Below are 23,406 nucleotides of genomic sequence, written 5' to 3' on the forward strand. Positions count from 1 at the left end.
TGCTCGCGGGTCGCCGGCACGGACGGGAGCCGTCTAGCACCATGCTGGTAGACGTTGCCCCCCTCCTCCCCCTCCTCATCAATCGGCTCCCCGCCATCAACAGCATGGCCACTCGGCTCCCCGCCATCATTAGCGTGGCCACTCGGCTCCTCAGGCCAGGTACCCCATCCAGACGTGTGCTCCTCCAGGGTCTCGTGGGTCAAAGGCCCATCGACCCGAGGCTCGTGGGCCGAAGACCCGTGGACCGGAGGCTCATGGACCGGAGTCCGTGCAGCCTCCTCCTCAGACGAGTCCACCCTAGCAGTCACGTGCTTAGGTGAAACAGCTGGGGGCGGCGGCGAGGAAGGCGCCGTAAGAGTCACCCTACCTCCTCTCCCGCGACCACGTGCTCCACCTCCTCTCTTCTTTTTACCTCGTCCCCTGCTGGGTACCGCGGTCGACAAAGAAGGGCCCGGCGGTGTCGCCATACTGTCCAGCAACGCTCGGCGGAGAGGTGCGTGTGGAATGGAAGACCTCGCACCACGCGCCGACGAAGAAGGGGCCTCGGCGCGCTCCCGACCAGCCCCCACCATCTTTCAACACCTACCATGACAAAGAATAAACGAAATTAGTACAACATAAAAAAAGTACCGACATGAATAATAATATGTATATCACTTAAGTGTATCATCATCAAGTACAACATAAAAAAATAGAATACCTGACACTACTAATAATCTCGATCATATCATCAATAAATGCATAATCATCATCATCACCATAATCAATGATGGGCTCATAGGGTTCATTGGCATCAACATGTGCAAGGCCACCTTGATGTAATCGGTCAAGCATTGACAGGTCATCCGCAGCAGTAACCTCTTCTTGTTCCGGCTCTTCTTGTTCCTCCTCTGGGGTGATGTCGGATTCATTGTCGCTGTCTACTTCAATGTTTTGGGGTGAAGTATAGCGGTTCTTGAAACGCTTTTTGGAAAGACGTGTCTCTTGGAAGAATTCTCCTTCATATGTGTCTGGGTTAATGTGAGGTTCATAATCCTCTTCCTTTGGGGGAGAAAGTCTAGCACGTGGCGGCACTTCATAAACGACATCCCAACCTTTCAGATTTGGATTAGTTTGGCAGGCCCACGGTAGATAGAATACTTGGGTCACCTGTTGAGCCGTAATATAGACATCAGGAACATCTAAATGGGTGCTTTGGTTGATTTCAACTAGCCCTATATGTTCATGAGTCCTTCTAGTCTCCTTCGGCTGAAACCAATAACATTTGAAGACTACGACATTCGGTGGGTTTTCACCATAGAACAGAAGTTCATAAATTGCTTCAACTCTCCCATAATACTCGGTACCTCCTTCGCCGATAGAAGATACACAACAATTTGTAGACTTTCGGTCGGCCATAGATAGCTCTTTGCCATAGGTACGAAAGCGATACCCGTTGATGTCGTACTTGTCAAATGAACGGACCTTATAGTCAAAACCATTAGCGACTTGTCTCACTTCGGCGTCCATAGACTGTGAATTAGCCTACAAGTTTAATATGAAAGGATTGTTGCATTATGCACAAATTAGCGAATGAAATGAAATTGTCTAATAGAAATTACCGTTTGTTTGAACCAAGAGATGAAACCGGGATAGCCGCCTCCTTGCTTTGCGAGAAGCTCATACTCTTCGACGGAATCCTTTTGGATCTCCGCTCCATACGAGAATATGGCGACGTATCGACTGTATGACATATCCAGGAATAAGAGCAGTTCAAAGGAAATAGAAGTTGCGAAACAATGTACCGAGAACTTACTCGATTTACGGCCGCACTTCTATCAGGTTGTTGAAGATATACAACGAAATGGTCCGCCATTCTTCGTTATCCAAAGATACTAGATGTGAAACACTAGCTGGTGCGAGATTCCCTTTGAATAGGCTGAGGTTGGATCCACCCTTTTTAGGCTCGTTAGCATTGTACCGAGGCTTCGGATTATGCAAATGACGATTTTTGGTTTCATAGTGCGCTGTTACGAAGTTTGCCGCCTCCTCTGTGATGAATGCCTCAGCCATCGATGCTTCAATTCTATGTTTATTTTTACATTTTTCTCGAAGCGTCTTCTGCATCCTCTCAGTTGGGTAGCACCAACGATTTTGCACGGGCCACCCCAATCTTGCCTCGGTCGGGAGATGCAAAATCAAATGCTGCATTGGATTAAAGAAGCCCGGTGGAAAGATCTTCTCTAACTTGCAGATCAACTCCGGCGCCAACTCTTCCATTTCTTCTAGCACGCCAGGTGATAGTTCTTTCACACAAAGAACACGGAAGAAATAGCTGAGTTCTGCCAGCACTAGCCATTCATCCTTAGGGATGAAGCCACGCAACATCACCGGCATTACCCGCTCAATCCATATGTGCCAATCATGACTCTTGAGACCAAATATCTTCAGTTTATCAAGATTCGCTCCCCTCTTTAGATTCGCTGCATACCCATTAGGGAACATCAACTGCTATTGCACCCACAAGAGAATTTCCCTCATAGCTGGCCTTCCAAGATTGAACCATGCCTTTGGCTTCGTCCAGTTCTGCTTTCCTTTCGGTTCTTTCATGTTTTGTAACGGCCTATCACATAGCGCCTCCAGATCGACTCTAGACCTAGTATTATCCTTTGACTTCCCATCTATGCCGAACAATGTACCAAAAAGTGCCTCGGCGATATTCTTCTCAGTGTGCATCACGTCGATGTTGTGTGGGCAAAGGAGATCTTTGAAGTAAGGCAGATCCCATAAGCATGTTTTGTGAGTCCACGCGTGCTTAGTATTATACCCCTTGAAGTACCCTGGACGTTGTGGATCTGGCTCGAGAGCGTTTAACTGATCCAGGGTCTGTTCGCCTGTCAATGCAGGTGGTGCAGAGTTTTTGACAACTCTACCCCTGATGAAGTTCTTCTTGTCTTTCCTGAACTTATGGCGAGGATCCAGGAACTGTCTATGCATGTCGAAGCAAGAAAACTTGCGACCGGCCTGAAGCCAACGAAACTCAAGAGCTCCCTTGCATGTGGGGCACGGGAACCTTCCATGCACACACCAGCCAACGAATAGCGCATACGCCGGCAAGTCATGCGTCGAGTACATGTACCAGACATGCATTATGAAGTTCCGTTTGCTAAAGGCGTCGTATGTCTTAAACCCATTATCCCAGGCTTCTTGCAATTCATCCTTAAGCGGCTGCATGTACACATTCATATTTTTCCCCGGATAGTTGGGTCCTGGAATTATCAACGTCAGGAAAATGTTCTTTCTTTGCATAATCTGTCTGGGGGGGGGGAGATTGAGTGGAAAGACAAATACGGGCCAACAACTGTATTGGGCTGCCGTCATACCAAACACACTGAACCCATCCGTGCTGATGCCGACTCGAGGATGCCTCGGATGTGCCGCTTTGTCAGCATGTAATTCATCAAACTTTTTCCACGCAACACCATCTGATGTGTGTACCATCATCAGATTCCCATCTACATCTAGTTCGGTTCTTTTGCCTATTTTGTGCCATGTCATCTGTCTGGCCGTCTCTTCGACCATGAAAAGACGTTGAAGTCTTGGTACGATTGGCATATACCGAAGAACACTAACGGGGATTTTGGTCTATGTCTTCTCACCCATACCGTTGTCTACCACAATATACCTGGAAGACTTGCAAATGGGACAATAGTTCAAGTCCGCATAGTCAAGCCTAAATAAGGCACATCCTTTCTCACAGGCATGTATCTTCTCATAGGGCATCTTCAATGCATGGAGGATTTTGTCCGACTGGTACAGGTTTGCAGGCATTACATGGCCTTTGGGTAGAAAGCGTCCAAATACTGTCATAATTGCGTCATAGCATTCTCTGCCCAAGTTGAACTGAGCCTTCAGAGCCATTACTTGTGAGATGGCATCCAACTGACATAGCTCAGTGTGCTCGTGGAGCGGACGTTTTGAAGACTCCAACATTTCATTGAAGGCCTTTGCAGATTCCTCCATCTCCTCGTCCGAATCCCGAGCATCATCATAGTCTTGCACCATGTTTTCCATCCCGATACCATGCTCGTCGGTGCGACGACGATCCACCTCAGCTCGGTCACGTTGGGCAGACTCACCATGAAATGTCCACACCATATAATCGGGCGTAAAACCACTCTTCTGCAGGTGTTTGCCCATTTCAGCCTCTGTCTTCTTTTCCCAATTGCCGCACCGGAAATAGGGGCACCAGGTTTTCTTTTGGCCATTTGCAAATGCGGCTTGCGCAAACCCCTTGGTTTTTGTGAACCATTCAATGCTCCATTTGTTCTGACCAGTGTGACCGGTATACATCCACGCACGGTCACTCATCTTGACTTTTAGAGCTACTGGACAAACAACAATTATATATGTAATTCACCATGTATATATTCATCAGTTGATCTACTTTGTCAATTTTATTACGTCCATGCAACCTACACTCTAATAGGTAATGATTGGTCCTAATCCCACCCGTGTATGTGTAGATTGGGTTCATTTTCCCATGCTATGCCCCGGATCCAACGCAAAATTTCGGTAGCACCTCCCCGCTGTTCTCCTGATACACGTCTCTGCAACAACAGGGGAGGCACTGACGAAATTTATGCGTCGGATCTGGAGCAAAGCATATGGGAAAACGAACCCAATCTACACATACTCGGGCTGTCCACGGATAGCGTTGGACAATTCGAAAGAATCAAGGTTATAAATATGCAAATGCATGCATATTTATAACTATGACGCTTTCGAACGGGAGACATATTGGTTACGCATACTGATGATTCAAGACACATATATAGCTAGCTATCAAGTTTCATCGGAATAGATCAAATAATTAATGGGGGAGGAGGACTTGTCATTTGTGCTCACCCACGAATGAAGGGGCAGAGCTCGTCAAACGCACGGCGAGGTCGTCGAACACAAAACCTCGCAGCGATGAAACAACTGCACATTTAAAACTACACGATCAACACAATTATATATGATGTTTTTCATAACAAAATTGAAAAATATATGACCTAACTAATAATTCACAAATATATGACCCCGTCGGTCTCTGGAAGGCAAAAGAACACCTTTTCGGGAGGTGTCGGGGGTCGGGGTGTCCTGTCGGTGTCGGGGTGCCGTGTCGGGGTCGGGGGGTCGGGGTGTCGTGTCGATGTCGGGTAGTGCCGTGTCGGTGTCGGGGTGTTGTTTCGGGTCGGTGTGGTGTCGGGGTCGGGGTGTCGGGTCAGGCTGGGTCGGGGTGTCGGGGTCGGGGTCGGGGGTCGGGGTGTCGGGGTCGGGGTCAGGGGTCGGGTCGGTGTCGGGGTGCCGGGTCGGGGTCGGGGTGCCGTGTCGGGTCGGGGTGGTGCGGGTCGGGGTCTCGTGTCGGGGTGTGTGTCGGGGTGCCGGTCGGGGTCTGGGTACCGTGTCGGGTCGGGGTGTCGTTCGATGTCGGGTTTGCCGTGTCGGTGTGGGGTGTTGTTTCGGGTCGGGTGTGGTGTCGGGGTAGGGGTGTCGGGTCAAGGCTCGGGTCGGGGGTCGGGTCAGGCTCGGCGGGTCGGGTGGGGTGGGGGTCGGGGGTGTCGGGTCGGGGTGTCGGGTCAGGTCGGGGTGGGGGTCGGGGTCGGGGTCGGGGTCGAGGTCGGGGTGTCGGGGTCGGGGTTCGGGTCAGGCTCGGGGTCGGGCGGGGTGTCGGGTCGGGGTCTCGGGGTCTCGGGGTCGGGGTGTCGGGGTCGGGGTCTCGGGGTCGGGGTGTCGTGTCGGGGTGCCGGGTCGGGGTCTGGGTACCGTGTTGGGTCGGGTTCTTTTTCCTTTTTTTTCCTTTTCTTCTTCTTCCTCTTCTTCCTTTTTTTCCTCCTCCTCCTCCTCCTCCTCCTCCTCCTCCTTCCTCCTTTCCTTTTTCCTCTTCTTCTTCTCCTCCTCTCCTCTTTTTTCTTCTTCTTCTTCCTCTTCTTCTTTTTTCTTCTCCTCCTCCTCCTCTTCTTCTTCTCGTCTCCTCTTTTTCTCTTCTTCTTCTTTCCTAAAACTAAACTAAACCTAAACCTAAAACTAAAATCAGAAAAAGGAAAAAACTAAATCTAAACCTAAAACTAAACTAAAACTAAACCTATAAACCTAAAACTAATCCTAAAACTAAAACTAAATCTAAACTAAACATAAACCTAAAACTAAAAAAACATAAAAAAGGAAAAAAAGGAGGCAGGAGAGCTCACCTGGGTGGAGGAGGGGGGCGGGGCGGCCTGGGGCGGCGGAGGAGGGGGGCGGGGCGGCCTGGGGCGGCGGCAGGCGGGGGCCGGGGCCGGGGCGTGGCGGCGCCAGACGGCAGGGCGACGGGGGCGGGGGGCGCGGGGCGGCGGCGGGGTGGTGGGGCGAACGGGGCGGCGGCGAGGGGAGAGAAAGAGAGAGAGGGGTGGGGTGGGGCGACCGTTAACGTTAGTGGGGCCCTCCCTCTTTGTCGTCCGCCCCCCTTTGCCGTCCGCTAGCGGACGGCAAAGAGGGGGGGCCGTTAGGTTTTTTTTGCAGCTCGTCAGTGGGGCCCCCTCCCTCTTTGCCGTCCGCTAGCCGACGACAAAGAATCTTTGCCGTCTGCTAGCCGACGGCAAAGAACTGGATGATGGCAAATTATGTCTTTGCCATCAGTCAGTTCTTTGCCGTCTGCTTTTTGGTAGCTGATGGCAAAGAGCTTCTTTGCTGTCTGCTAGCTGACGGCAAAGAGCTGGCAGATGGCAAAGTAGCTGATTCCAGTAGTGCTATGCGTGATGCTGACGAGGAACCACCAAGAGACGCTCCAGTACGGCCTTGCGAATGGCCGTCAGAAAATTTTATGGATCGGGAAGGAATTAAAGAAGAATTTAACGCATATTTGCGTAATGCCGGTCTTGAGGATTTTGAAGCTGACAAATGCCCCCAATATCATGATCTCACAAGTTCTTTTGTGAGGAGGTTTGAGTATTCATCTTCGCGTAATTCTCCTTCAGTCATGTTTGATCTTTATGATAAATCCTATACCATGGACTTAGAGGATTTTACTCTTGCTTGCAAACTTCCACAATGGGGTAGTGTTAGAGATCCCCCTAAATCTGAATTTAGAAACTTTCTTGCTAGTATAACTGTAGGGGAATCTAGAGATATAATGCAAGCTACCATAGGGAGCATTCACTTTCTTGCTATACATTATTTTGCTCTCTTCATAGGTAGATGCATAAATGCTAAGGATGAAGCATGTCACATGTGTGTCCTTGACCTTAGCATTCTCAGGAGTGCTGTGTTAGGGGACCAATCTTATCATATGGGAGCCATTGTAGCTCGTAGGTTGCATCATAATAGACATAATGGAGATTTCTTTGGAGGAATTTATGCAACCCGCTTAGCTAAATTTCTGGAGATAGACGTTCATGAAGGAGACATGGAGTTGCCTCCTACCTATTTAGATTTTAATTCTATGGTTTCCCACCATTTTGTTGAGAGGACTGAGTCACCTCTCCAGCATCGATTAATTTTTAACAAACGGCATGTTGTCCGTATTACTCTCCCTGCTCCTGCCTTCTTTGATCACCAGGCAAACGGAAGATATACTATTACTAGAGAGGAGGAAGATGAGTACGAAAGGAGAGCGGAGGCAGCCCGACTCCACGCTACAGCTCAGGATGCGATAGCTGCTGCATCACAGCACAACCCCAACTATTCCTCGTCGCAGTACGACCCCAGCTACACCTGCGGATATCCGCCAGGCTATCCCTGGCAATAAACCAACTTAGGCCAAAAGCCTAAGCTTGGGGTAGTACGTATTTCTTACCGACATTACATTTATGTTCACACTCATTGCTAGATGTCGGTGCTCATACTCTTTCACTATAATATCCATGCTAGGTTAATTTTTTTTCCTGCTTTCTTCTTGTGTGTTTGTTAAACCTTAAGAAAAACAAAAAAAATAGTAGTAGTTTACTTTCTTGCTGTAGTAGTAATTAAAAAGAAAACCCAAAAATATTTCCCGTTCTTATTTTGCTTGTTGGGAGTTTTCCCGTGTAAATAGTTTTTTATTTCTTTTCTTTTCTTTGAGGGTTAGTAGGAGAAGACCATGATTAAATTCTTGAAGTGGCTCTTATATGCTTTATTGTTGATTTAACCAAGAGCCCATATTGCCTTGTCTTCTCCTGTTTATTGAATGCTCGCAGATTCCAGCTTAGTCCAATGCACGTGCACTCTTATTATTATTCACACCGTTCAGTCGTGCAAGTGAAAGGCAATTATGATGATATATGATGGACTGACTGAGATGGAAAAAGCTGGTATGAAATCAACCTCTTTTGTTTTTGTAAATATGATGAGTTCATCGTTCTTGATTCAGCTTATTATGTATAAACATGTTTGCAATAACAATCAGAGATTATAGTTGCATGTGCCATGCTTGATTAGCTATGAGTTATAATGATTTACCTTGCGTGCCAACATGCTATTGAGATGGTTATGATGTGGTATGATAGGGTGGTATCCTCCGTTGAATGATTTAAGTGACTTGACTTGGCACATGTTCATGCATGTAGTTGAAACAAATCAACATAGCCTTCACGATATTTATGTTCATGGTGGATTATATCCTACTCATGCTTGCATCCAATGTTTATTAATTTTAATGCATGTACATGGCTGTTGTCGTTCTCTAGTTGGTCGCTTCCCAGTCTTTTGCTAGCTTTCACTTGTACTAAGCGGGAATACTACTTGTGCATCCAATCCCTTAAACCCCAAAGTTATTCCAGATGAGTCCACTATACCTTCCTATATGCGGTATCTACCTACCATTCCAAGTAAATTTGTATGTACCAAATTCTAAACCTTCAAATAAACATTCTGTTTTGTATGCTCGAATAGCTCATATATCAACCAAGGTTGCCCTTATCTTCCATGTTAGGCGGGTTATTCTCAAGAGGAGTGGACTCCGCTCCTCACTCACGAGAAAATGGCTGGTCACCGGGATGCCCAGTCCCATGCTTTATGCAAACTAAATCAAAATTAATTGCAAACAAAACTCCCCCTGGGACCTGATGTATGTTGGAGGCACTCGTTGTTTCGAGAAAGCCATGGATTGATGCTTGTTGGTGGAGAGGGAGTATAAACTTTACCATTCTGTTTGGGAACCGCCTATAATGTGTGTGACATGGAAGATAGCGCCATCTCTTAGTTGCTATGTTGACAATGTAAGTATACCGCTCAAAATATTATTTATCTCTAATTCAAAACCGAGCTCTGGCACCTCTACAAATCCCTGCTTCCCTCTGCGAAGGGCCTATCTATTTACTTTTATGTTGAGTCATCACCCTCTTATTAAAAAGCACTAGCTGGAGAGCACAGCTATCATTTGCATTCATCACTATTAATCTATGTTGGGCGTGACTATGATTGGATCTCTTTTACCATGAATTACAATGTCTAGTCAGTCCTTGATCTTTAAAGGTGCTCTGCATTTATGTTTTGCGGTCTCAGAAAGGGCTAGTGAGATACCATCTTGTTATATCATATTATGATTGTTTTGAGAAAGTGTTGTCATCCGAGATTTATTATTATGGCTTGCTAGTTGATTATGCTATTGATATGAGTAATTATGAGACCTGAGAATTATTGCAAATGTGGTTAGTTATGATATATGTTGAAAACTTGAATGCTGGATTTACATAGTTACAACAACAAGAGCAAACAGAGTTTGTAAAAGTTTTTCTTTTTCTCTTTCAGTTTGTCAACGGAATTGCTTGAGGACAAGCAAGGGTTTAAGCTTGGGGGAGTTGATACGTCTCCGTCGTATCTACTTTTCCAAACACTTTTGCCCTTGTTTTGGACTCTAACTTGTATGATTTGAATGGAACTAATCCGGACTAACACTGTTTTCAGCAGAATTGCCATGATGTTGTTTTATGTGCAGAAAACAAAAGTTCTCGGAATGACCTGAAACTCCACGGGATGTCTTATAAAAAATAATAAAAAATCCTCACCAAAGATGAAGACCAGGGGGCCCACACCCTGTCCACGAGGGTGGGGGGCGCGCCCCCTACCTCGTGGCCCCCCCTGGAAACCCTCCGACGCCAACTCCAACTCTATATATTGGCTTTCGGGAGAAAAAAACCAGAGAGAAGAAATCATCGCGTTTTACGATACGGAGCCACCGCCAAGCCCTAAAACCTCCCGGGAGGGCTGATCTGGAGTCTATTCAGGGCTCCGGAGAGGGGGATTCATCGTCGTCGTCATCATCAACCATCCTCCATCACCAATTTCATGATGCTCACCGCCGTGTGTGAGTAAATTCCATCGTAGGCTTGCTGGATGGTGATGGGTTGGATGAGATTTATCATGTAATCGAGTTAGTTTTGTTAGGGTTTGATCCCTAGTATCCACTATGTTCTGAGATTGATGTTGCTATGACTTTGCTATGCTTAATGGTTGTCACTAGGGACCGAGTGCCATGATTTCAGATCTGAACCTATTATGTTTTCATGAATATATGTGAGTTCTTGATCCTATCTTGCAAGTCTATAGTCACCTATTATGTGTTATGATCCGGCAACCCCGAAGTGACAATAATCGGGACTACTCCTGGTAATGACCATAGTTTGAGGAGTTCATGTATTCACTATGTGCTAATGCTTTGCTCCGGTTCTCTATTAAAAGGAGGCCTTAATATCCTTTAGTTTCCAATAGGACCCCGCTGCCATGGGAGGGTAGGACAAAAGATGTCATGCAAGTTCTTTTCCATAAGCACGTATGACTATATACGGAATACATGCCTACATTACATTGATGAATTGGAGCTAGTTCTGTGTCACCCTATGTTATGACTATTACACGATGAACCGCATCCGGCATAATTATCCATCATTGATCTGGTGCCTACGAGCTTTCCATATACTGGTTCTCGCTTATTTACTTTCCCGTTGCTACTGTTACAATCACTACAAAATACCCAAAACATTACTTTTACGTCCTTTACTTTTGTTGCTGTTACCACCACTATCATATTACTTTGCTTTGACAACTCAGCTGCTAATACTTGAGAATATTCTTTGGCTCCCCTTGTGTCGAATCAATTCGGTTGAATACTCTACCCTCGAAAGCTGTTGCGATCCCCTATACTTGTGGGTTATCAGCCTCCTCGTCCTCTGGCGTGTGGCGCCGGTGCGGGCTGCTTCCACGGGCTAGGGCACCACGGTTGGTGGGTCGCGGCGGCGCGACGGGTGCCCCTCCGACGATGTCAGCCGGTGGCTTCTGCGGTGCGTCGGGCTGTTGGCTGGAGGGTGATATGTCTCCAACGTATCTATAATTTTTGATTGTTCCATGCTGTTATATTATCAATATTGGATATTTTATATTCATTTTATAGAAAATTTATATCATTTTTTGGGACTAACCTATTGATATAGTGCCCGATGCCAATTGTTGTTTTTTGCTTCGCAGAATATCAGTACCAAACGAAGTCCAAATGCCACGAAACTTTTTTGTGATTTTTTTCTGGACAGAAAACAACTTGCGAGCCAGGGAAGTGCTGTTGGGGAACGTTGCATGGGAAAAAAAAATTTCCTACGCTCACCAAGATTAATCTAGGAGATGACGATCTACGAGAGGAGAGATAGGATCTACATACCCTTGTAGATCGCTAAGCGGAAGCATTAAGAAACATGGTTGATGTAGTCGAACGTCTTCACGATCCGATCAAGATCTGTCCCGCGAACTCCCGATCCAAGTGCCGAATGGACAACACCTCCGCGTTCAGCACACATGGCTCGATGACATCTCCTCCTTCTTGATCCAACAAGCAAGAGAGTAGAAGTAGATGGAATCTCAGCCAGCACGACGGCGTGGTGGAGATGGTGGTGGTGCAACCCCGTCAGGGCTTCACCAAACACTGCCGGAATCAATCTGAGGAGAAAAAGAGTATTGGGAGAGGTAGGCCTGCCGCCGGGGTGTGGGATTTGGTGTGTCTAGCCCCTACCTCTCCCCCACTATTTATAGGAGGCAAGGGGGAGGTCTAGGGCGCATCCTTGGCCCCTCCTCCAAGGGAGGTGGTGCGGCTAGGCCTAGGGACGTTTCCTCCCTTCCCAAGGCACCTCGGGGGTGCCTTCCACCCTTAGGACTCTTCATTTATCCTCTTCCCTTGGCCGCCAATGCACACCCCCTACAGCCCATGTGGCCCCGGGGCAGGTGGACCCCCGGACCCCTTTCGGCACTCCCGGTACAATACCGATAATGCCCAAAACCTTTCCGGCGACCAAAATAGGACTTTCTATATATAAATCTTTACCTCCGAACTATTCAAGAGCTCCTTGTGAAGTCCGGGATCTTATTCGGGACTCCGAACAACATTCGGGCACCAATGTACATATCCCAATACTACTCTAGCGTCACCGAACGTTAAGCGTGTGGACCCTACGGGTTCGAGAATCATGTAGACATGACCGAGACACCTCTCCGACCAATAACCAATAGCGGGATTTGGATGCCCATATTGGTTCCTACATATTCAACGAAGATCTTTATCAATCGAACCATGATGCCAAGGATTCAATCAACCCCGTATGCAGTTGCCTTTATCTATCGGTATGTTACTTGCCCGAGATTCGATCGTCGGTATCTCCATACCTAGTTCAATCTCGTTACCGACAAGTCTCTTTACTCATTACGTAATGCAAGATCACGTGGCCAACTCTTTGGTCACATTGCTTCCAAGCTTATTGTGATGTTGTATTACCGAGAGGGCCCAGAGATACCTCTCCGTCATATGGAGTGAAAAATCCCAGTCTTGATCCATGCCAACTCAGCAGACACCCTCGGAGATAACTGTAGAACACCTTTATAGTCACCCAGTTACGTTGCGACGTTTGGTGCACGCAAGGTATTCCTCCGGTGTCAGTGAGTTGCATTATCTCATGGTCATAGGAACATATAATAGACCTGCAGAAAATGATAACAATAAACTTGATACGATCATATGCTACGTTTATGGTTTGGGTCTTGTCCATCACATCATTCTCCTAATGATGTGATCCCGCTATCAAATGACAACTCATGTCTATGGCCAGGAAACTACAACCATCTTTGATCAACGAGCTAGTCTGGTAGAGGCTCACTAGGGACATGTTGTTGCCTATATCGACACATGTATCTGAGTTTCCGATCAATACAATTCTAGCATGGATAATAAACGATTACCATGAACAGGGAAATATGATAATAACCAATTTATTATTGCCTCTAGGGCATATTTCCAACAGTCTCCCATTTGCACTAGAATCAATCGTCGAGTTCACATCACCATGTGATTAACACCCAATGTGTTCTGGGGTTTGATCATGTTTTGCTTGTGAGAGAGGTTTTATTCAACGGGTCTGCAACATTCAGATCCATGTGTACTTTGCAAATCTCTATGTCATATTGTAGATGCTGCTACCATGCTCCACTTGGAGCTATTGAAGGAAATATGCCCTAGAGGCAATAATAAAGTTGTTGCTTATATTTACTTATATCATGATAAATGTTTATTATTCATGCTAGAATTGTATTAACCGGAAACTTAGTACATGTGTGAATACATAGACAAATAGAGTGTCACTAGTATGCCTCTACTTGACTAGCTCGTTAATCAAAGATGGTTAAGTTTCCTAACCATAGACATGAGTTGTCATTTGATAAACGGGATCACATCATTAGGGAATGATGTGATTGACTTGACCCATTCCGTTAGCTTAGCACTTGATCGTTTAGTATGTTGCTATTGCTTTCTTCATGACTGATACATGTTCCTATGACTATGAGATTATGCAACTCCCGAATACCGGAGGAACACTTTGTGTGCTACCAAACGTCACAACGTAACTGGGTGATTATAAAGGTGCTCTACAGGTGTCTCCGATGGTGTTTGTTGAGTTGGCATAGATCGAGATTAGGATTTGTCACTCCGATTGTCGGAGAGGTATCTCTGGGCCCTCTCGGTAATGCACATCACTATAAGCCTTGCAAGCAATGTGACTAATGAGTTAGTTACGGGATGATGCATTATGGAATGAGTAAAGAGACTTGCCGGTAACGAGATTGAACTAGGTATTGAGATACCGACGATCGAATCTCGGGCAAGTAACATACCGATGACAAAGGGAAAAACGTATGTTGTTATGCGGTTTGACCGATAAAGATCTTCGTAGAATATGTGGGAGCCAATATGAGCATCCATGTTCTGCAATTGGTTATTGGCCGGAAACGTGTCTCGGTCATGTCTAAATAGTTCTTAAACCCGTAGGGTCCGCACGCTTAACGTTCGGTGATGATCGGTATTATGAGTTTATGTGTTTTGATATACCGAAGGTAGTTCAGAGTCCCGGATATGATCATGGACATGACGAGGAGTCTCAAAATGATCGAGACATAAAGATCGATATATTGGACGACTATATTTGGACATCGGAATGGTTCCGGGTGAGATCGGGAATATACCGGAGCACCGGGAGGTTACCGAAACCCCCCGGGAGGTATATGGAATTATTGGGCCTTAGTGGGAGAGAGGAGAATGGAGTAAAGGAGGGGGCGCGCCCCCCAAGCCCAATCCGAATTGGGAGGGGGGCCGCCCCCCTTTCCTTCCTCCTTCCTCCTCCTTCCTTCTCTCCTAATCCCACTAGGGAAAGGGGGGGATCCTACTCCCGGTGGGAGTAGGACTCCCCTTGGGGCACGCCTAGGAGGCCGGCCTCCCTCCTCCTCCACTCCTTTATATACGGGGGAGGGGGGCACCCCATAGACACACAAGTTGATCATTGATCTCTTAGCTGTGTGCGGTGCCCCCCTCCACCATAATCCAGCTCGGTCATATCGTTGCAGTGCTTAGGCGAAGTCCTTCGCCGGTAGCTTCATCATCACCGTCATCACGCCGTCGTGCTGACGAAGCTCTCCCTCGACTCTCTGCTAGATCATGAGTTCATGGCACATCACTAAGCCGAACGTGTGCAGATCGCGGAGGTGCCGTACTTTCGATACTAGGATCGGTCGGATCGTGAAGACGTACGACTACATCAACCGCGTTGTCATAACGCACTTCCTCTTACGGTCTACGAGGGTACGTGGACAACACTCTCCCGCTCGTTGATATGCATCACCATGATCTTGCGTGTGCATAGGAAATTTTTGAAATTACTGCGTTCCCCAACAGCTATTCCAAATGGCTGCTCCACTATACGTATCCGGTTTTCTACTCAGAGTCATTCGGATTGGTATCAAAGCTTGCCTCGACGTAATCCTTTACACCGAACTCTTTATCACCTCCATAACCGAGAAACATTTTCTTATTTCTCTAAGGATAATTTTGACCGCTATCCAGTGATCCACTCCTGGATCACTTTTGTACCCCCCTTGCCAAACACGTGGCAAGGCACACATCAGGTGTGGTACACAGCATGCCATACCGTATAGAGCCTATGGCTAAGGCATAGTGATACATCTCCAACGTATTTATAATTTATAAAGTATTCATGCCATGTTTACAACAATTTCATATGATTTGATTAGAACTAATCCGAACTGACACTGTTTTCAGCAGAACTACCATGGTGTCGTTTTTTATGCAGAAATAAAAGTTTTCAGAATGGGGTGAAAATTTACGGTGTTTTTTTATGGACCAAAAGAGACCCCGGAAGCACAAGAGTTGGCCAGAACAGTCTCGAGGCAACGACAAGGGTGGAGGGCGCGTCCACCCCCCTAGGACGCGCCCCCCTACCTTGTCGCTGCCAAAAATTTCTATAAATACCAAAAACCCCAGAATTAGTCGCTCGAGCATGGGTGCTGCTAAGTTTATCTTGTGTATTCATGTCCAATGATTGGTGTCCTCAATGACGAGCTCTCACAGCGACAACGAACGCACCGTGATATCCTGTAGGAAGCCGCTAGGTAGGGTGTACCTGAGCACGCGTAGGACTAGGTCCTCGAGGACAGAGTAGGCCGCGGAGGCGCAGCCTGAGGGCACCAGCGTTGTGGGCGCGAAGAATAATTCACCGGTAGCCGGCGGCCAGACGGAGACGGAGGAGTAGAGCGAGATGAAGGTGGCATGCTGGAAGCACGGAAGCTTGACCCTCTCACTACATGAATCAGTTTATTTGCCGTCTGCCATGGCAGACGGCGCTGCCCCCAACGGTAAACCTGCCCGGCAAAGAGAGTGACGGTAAACATGTTCTTTGCCGTCTGCTTCCGCAAAGCGGACGGCAAAAGACCTTTATCGTCTGTGGCGGACGGCAAAAACCATGCGTTAGCCATGTTAGGTGGCTAATGGCAGCCTTTGCTGTCCGTCAGCCGACGGCAAAGCTGCATAGTTCTTTCACTACTATGAAAATGCTTATAGATAGACATTTTGCATCTGCAGATGTTTCTCTACTTCACCCGCTAAGTTATCTTGCATCCATAACCAATCCGAGAAGAGGTACCTATGCTGCACAAGTGCAGATTCCAGCAAATACTTCCATCCATCATAAAACTCAGTGTCAATGTATATATAAGGGACTAAAGAGGTGACAAACAAACCTTGAAAACTCGCATCTGCAGCACTGGAGCTTGTCGTCCCGCCGGGGGCGACATCACCAAGCTCACTCTCTCAAGCGCCCAGCCTCCCATCCCCATGGACTTGCTGCGGTAACGGCAGAGCCATGACACATTTTTTGCCATCGGTGCCAGGACGGAGACTCTGAGGTCGTCTCTCACGCGGGCGGACACGGTTAGTTGCTCCAGCTTGGGTGCGGCGACCATGATGCCGCGTACGCTCGTTTGGCTCTCCACCTTGAGCGCGAGCTCCTGCAGCGACGGCGAGCGGACCGTGATAGTGTCGAGAGTGATGCCAGTATACAAGGCGACTGTGCCGGAGAACCTGAGCACGCGCAGGAGCGGGCAGCGGGGGACCAGGTCGTCGAGGGCGTCGGCAGTGCAGCCGGAGAGTATGAGTGCTGTAAGCGCCGAGAGTTCGTCCATGGCCAGCGCGTGGAGGAACACGAAGGAGCACGCGGAGAGCGAGATGGAGGTGGCGCGCTGGAAGCGCGGCAGCTCGACCATCTCGTGAGGCGCGGCCGCATCCCACGGAAGGGCGAGGATGAGCTGCTCCGGGGAGAGCCGTGCTGCGGCGGACAGCAACGTGGAGACGGTACCGCGCGGCGCCGCCCCGCAGGGCGACCAGTCACGCTGGGGGACGCGGATGTCGAGGAGGGACACCGCGTTGGCGGAGGCCACGCGGCCGAGAACCGTTTCAAGGGAGCGCAAGGCGACGTCGCGGAAGACGAACGACGGGAGGCGGGTCCAGACTCCGTTCCACCGGTTGGAGAGGACGCTGGCGCGCGCGGCAGTGCGGACGCAGCGGAGGCGTGCGAGGACCAGGAGGAGCAGATCGTCCGGGAGGGCGCTGATGCGGTCTGCCCCAGCTGCAGATCGCGGCGACGCCGGCGAGCCGACCCTACGCCCCGATCCCAGATTCATGGATTAGCGATTGACCTTGATCAGGAGAAGAGGTTTTGAGGTTCGGAAACTTTGGGGGTCGAACGTACGTACTGTGTAGCCCCAACAACAGAAGTCGATCTACTTAATTTTATTTTTTTGTATATAAATAAGAAGTAGACCCAGCTCAAAAAAAAATGTCTTGTCTTTTGTTGAAGGAAAATGGCTCTATATTAAGTGGAACAGAGCATGACACACGAGCCGTCAAAGGGCACCTCCCGCGTTCTCGATGATCATGTTGGCTCTACATCTTGGCCACGCTCATTCTCGATGATCATGTTGTGCATGATCACACAAGCGTGCATTATGTATCAAAGCATCTTTTAATCTCAAAATCTAGCCGGTCCTCTCACAATAGCAAATTGGGCTTGCAACGCGCCTGAACAACTCGGTGCTCATCCTAAACCGGCGACGAAAATATGACTCGGGGTATGTGGGATTCTCCGCAAAATAATGCTTGATCAATCTGTTGTGGGCATCGGTCCTATCCCTCCAAATTTTTTGCCGATCCATAACCGAACCACCGTGCTTCGGTTTTTTATTAATATGCATAGCTAGGATCATTGCAAGATCCTCCTCCTCTTCCATATCAAATTCTTCTTCGAAAGAATCATACGACGAACTCATCTACAATGTTGAATACTATGCTATAATTAAAAAACTACAATCAACATGCACGAAATTCATGGCTTTTGAGCAATACATACCTTCTAGGCGTTTTGTCGAACACCTTGCGGGCGCCGAGCGGCAGCGAGCGCGCGGGCACTGTTCGTCGGCGGACCAGCACGCGCGCGGGGCGGCGGGCCTAGAGGGAGCCCGAAGAAAGCGCGCGCGGGGCGGGGATAGCCGGGGAAGCGCCGGAACGGTCGCCGGGTGGCGCGGTCGACGGCGGCGGCGCGGCTAGATGGGGGGTGGGAGGTGCGAGCGAGCGCGTGAGAGTCCAACGCGCGGGAGCGGGCGCAACAAATAAGCGGCCGCGATTGCGTTTCGGCTCGCGCTAGACTACGTATGCCCCGCTGGAGCAACTATTCCGGTTGCGCGCGCGCTAAAAGAAGGGATTTTGTGGCACGGCGCTAGTTTGACGCATCTGTTGGAGATGCTCTAAGCATGCATTGCCGCATGAAAGAGAAGAATTAGTTGAGAGTTAAGACAAACGGGCTCATTTGGAAAGGAGGAGAACACTGCGATCCTAATCAGAGATGACTTGTGGAGGAACCGATCTCGGGCATCGTCTAAAGATCATACGACTGAGAGACAGCCGACGGGCGGAGCGGAGTGGCTGCGCCGTCAAAGATCTTGGGGCGGCAACCGGAGGCTGGGAGAAGGAGCGGCCGGCCCTGTGCGACTGCGATGGTCGCCGGACTGTTTGGGCGGCTGATGAACTGCTTGAGAATGAAGGGCATACCTATGAACTAAGATGAAGGACAATTTTTTTTTCACAGATCTGATTATACCTACGTTAAAATTAACATTAAGAAAAGACAAATCCACCCTAACAGCCAATTACCAAAATGTCCTAGGGAGAAAAAAACTGAGGATCAATAATGACCATCGGATCAGTTATATACTACCAATTATTTTCGGTAGTACAATGCACCGTAAAATGTCTCTTTCTAAAAATTACAGTCTCGGGATGATATGGTCTGACGACGTAAGATTTTTTTGTATCTCAGTTGGACGTTGCGCATACTTCATTGACTAATCTGCACATAGGCGTCAAGTTTGTAGGACTGCCAGCGCAAGTTCCTCTGAAAAATAAATACATACGAACTCTAGTTTGACACAAGTTGCTTTCCATTTCACTATTTCCTGTGTATGTACAGCAATCGGCCGGCGCCATGGACTTCCAACGCGACCCCCCGGATTCTCGGAGCAAGCAAGGGGTCAGAGTCGGCTCAGCCCATACCTCTGCCGCCAATCATGTACGTACGCTCGTTATGTGGTTTAACACAAACGAGAGGCGACTCAAATTGACTAGTAGTATGCCCGTGCGTTGCCACGGGCTTCTGAAATATATTGCTGAAGGTATATAAAATAATCCATGTAAAACATTATAGGAAGAAACAATATAGTATGGACACAATTGCATAATAATTGAAGTCTACTTCACTTGTAATGTAAATTGATAACAAAAAGGCAAATTGACGATGTATACACATAAATCGATGATCCAACTAAAAATATATTACAAATAATTCAAATCTACTTAATGCGCTTAAGAAATTCTCGCACAATATCAAGAAAGTTTTTTTTCTTCATTCGCACGATGCTTGAGCAAGTATAATAAAAACTGTTTTCTCAACTCATACCCGTCATGCAAAAACAATACTAAAACACCCATGCGTTGCTACGGGCTGCTACGGACAACAATGCATATAAATGAGTCAGAGAAACAATTAAAGTCGTATTCACGTCTAAGCTTATTTTTTTCCTCATACGTCCGAATGTGTTCGGACATCAAACGGGCTACTACAGCTGTCTTGATAGTCCGGGTGCCCCAAATCTGGCCCATATATAAGAAAGAAATGTTGCTATCCAGACTATTCGTGATGTTATTTCCAACATGTGAAACCAACACAAAACCGCACCACCACGACACACCCTCTCCTTTTCTCATCGGACCCTACCCTCTCTGCTTTGTTTCCCGCCATAGTGGGCGACGTCCGCCTCACTTTCACCATGACACCCTCTCTCCTTCACACTATACTTCCTCATAGACCGTTAAGGAGGAGTTCCCCATAATGCCTGCCCCGCTCTCTGCCATGATCCCCTCCCCCGTGTCCGTGTGTTTTCACCACTGCCATCAAGAGGGAGGAGGTATTGCGCCGCCTGTGGCGCCCCCAAAGCCAAGAATGCAAATTTGTAAGTAAATATACCAAACCCAACCTCCGTCCTGCTCACTCTTATCACAAAATCCATCAGCTTGTATTTTAAGTGAGTCGGTGATCAACATCGCCGTGGTCGTCCAGCGGCAAGGGATAAGGGCGGCAACCACCTTCCCATCTTAGTGCTAGTACCTCCTGGTTCTATACTGGACCCACCCTTCATCCCAGGCTCTACAACGACAGCTCCACACTCATGTGTTCTCATAGAAAAGAAAGCTATGCATAAAAATGTTCGTCCAGAGCATGAAAAATGTCAATGAAAAATGTCAATGGTTCTCTCCTCTTCCCTCCTCATGCGCACATGCCCGATTCAATCAGATATTAGTGAATAAACCAAATAGATAACTAAACGACATGTCTGAAGCACACACACACACACAACACACACTATATATACATGGTAATACTATTCATCACTCAGGGTGGAGTATAAGTTATTCTTCACCCGAGGTAATATTACAATCGGTTCATAAATAAATTTAATTTGTTTACAGAGGGAGTACATTAGTAGTCTTTTTAGAGATACATGAGTATTTATTCCTAGTAATAGCAATTAGCAACTTGGCATAGTACAACCATAATCTTGGAGCCGTCTAACATTTCGATAATAGGTAGTTGCTATAAATGCAATTATGATGACTGTGTTACGAATTTGCACAGAGCAACCCTTTTACAAACTGAACAAAATAACAAGTCAATCCCATTCACACTACAACTGATTCATGCATTAAGGAATGGCACACAAAGTAAATAGGAATCCAAACTAACAACAAGGGACGACAACATGGATGCTATCTTATTCATTTCGAGGTGGATAGCAACCATATCCGTCGGGATGCATGAAATAGTCCTATTCTTTACAACTTCATAAAAAGCTAGACTTAATCCAAAAATAATTATGAAGAGAGGGTAGTAAGTAAAACTAAGTCATGACTAAACTATTGAAGGGAGAAAATGATTGTTTTTTTCAAAGATAAATAACCCAGTATAATAACCAGTGGCATTGTGCAAGCATCGACAGCAATACAAATAGCAGTAGCCTCTCAATCCTTTGCTATCTCTCTAAAGCTCTCTACTACTCTCTTTTATTCCTCTCCCAAGACCACACACGGCACCAACAACACGCTCAATCTCTCTTCTTCCTCCCAAAATCAGCGGCCACTCTCTTCTTCCTCTCAAATCGAACATAAATAGCCCAGGCACCGCCGACCACCACACCTATCACCTTCCGCAACCGCCTGGCCGTAACTGTTGCAGCTAGCGGGCGTGTGTAGGAGGAAATCAGGCTGCCCCAGCTATAAGTTGAATTGCCCGTTTATTACTGAACCAGAAAATTACATATTTTATATTTGATCAGCAACCTGCTTGGATCATCAAGAAAATAGCTTAGCTTGCCCAAAAGACATGTAAATTGCTAGACGTGTTCAAACTATTATCTACATGAATCTAGACGTGTTGTTGAGGAATATATGAAAATGATACATAGTAAAAGTCATAATTCTGTCCCAATTATCAACTTTTTGTACTTCACATACAAATTTAATTGATAAGAAATAAACTAATCAAGGCAGCCAATTTTTTTACCGAAAAGTCTGTCGGTTAATGTTCTCTTCATCCACCATGACCTACTCTGTTTTCCTGCAAAATCCACAACAACAAAACTAATCTTTGTTTCTATGATGCATGACATTAAATAGATAGCACAAATGGTCAACCGAATAGTCATCTCACGATCCAAGTGGCCAAGCCCTTCTTCCATCTCCTCCCGCCCGGTTAATCACATGCAAGATCTTTATATATAGTTAGAAGCAGATGCATTGCTAGAACTCTTTAATCAATATAACGTTACTATGTATTTCTTTTCTCTTTATCCCTTCTTCCCTCTCCTCCCGCCCGGTTAATTTTCTCTAATTATTTGTTTTCAGTTTTCTTGTCAAGCTTATAGAAAAAAGATCAAAATGATCACATGAAAGAGAAAACCGATTATTTTAGAGTGGCAAAGAAAATTGAAAGATGAGACGATACCTTGATAATAATATGTGCAGATCCACTTGTGCGACTGCTTGGGTCATTGTTCAAATACATTCCCCAAATGGGCTTGCTATTCATGGATCACAATTCAACACTTGCATTACACTTGAAATGGATTTAATCAGTCAAGAATTGTTTAATCACAAAGCATGGCCGACAGTTCGAGTAGTCTAAGGTGATGATATACGAAATTAATAATAATATAGAGCAATTATAATGCCCTGGGTATATATTCCAAACTATCCCGCAGATCTAGGTTGATCCTTAATGGCACTTATACGCAATAGTAAGTGATTTTACTATAGAAATTATAAAAAAGTGATTTGACTACAGTGATTTATTAAAAATATGCTATTATGAGGATCAGATGTGCTCAAACAAGTGTTTTCATCATTCCAATTCCCATTGAACTGATCCTTGATTCTTTTTTTAAGGTAATGTTGAGTAGGAGAGTCTCCTGTATATTTCATCAAGTAGCTGATCCTTGAATCTGGTGCATACCTATAAGAAAGAACACATATTTATGTATATTCCATCAAGTATATGTCAGAAATATTAACAAGCGAAGTTGAATGTAAACATGTGCAGTTTGACCTCAGTCCCACCATCCTAGAAACAGATGGATCATCATCCTTGTGTATGGAGTGCTTTTCATCCTTGCTCTAGAAACAAATTTGTATATATGATTTTATTCCAGCATACTGCCCCTTGATATGTTTTGCTTATGTAGAAATGCTTTAAAAAATACTCATACAGATTTCGTTCTTTATGTGCTGAAGTAAAAGTAGCTACTATCCATATAAACACAAGTGATTCTGTTCATCTAAAACACATCAGGAAATGTAAAGAAAAGACATATTGGTGAAATTTAGATCTTAGACTGAATATCTGAAACAAACAACAGGAGCAAGTCTCAGTCCAAAAATACTGCCTACAGCTAACATGTTACAGAACATAAAACTAACACATACACCTTATCAACTGGCCACCTAGT

General features: G+C 46.5%; 1 long non-coding RNA gene across 1 annotated transcript; it reads right to left on the reverse strand.

Annotated features, from left to right (window-relative positions):
- Nucleotides 1-21,589: 21,589 nt before the first annotated feature.
- LOC125522244 lies at nucleotides 21,590-22,994 on the reverse strand. The gene is made up of 3 exons (XR_007289702.1): nucleotides 22,407-22,994; nucleotides 21,966-22,019; nucleotides 21,590-21,742 (listed from the first exon to the last, which is right to left on the reverse strand). It is a non-coding gene; the product is annotated as an uncharacterized LOC125522244 (long non-coding RNA).
- Between the last annotated feature and the right edge of the window lie 412 nt (nucleotides 22,995-23,406).

This window comes from Triticum urartu, chromosome 7, assembly GCF_003073215.2.
Source record: "Triticum urartu cultivar G1812 chromosome 7, Tu2.1, whole genome shotgun sequence".
NCBI classification, from domain to species: Eukaryota; Viridiplantae; Streptophyta; class Magnoliopsida; order Poales; family Poaceae; genus Triticum; species Triticum urartu.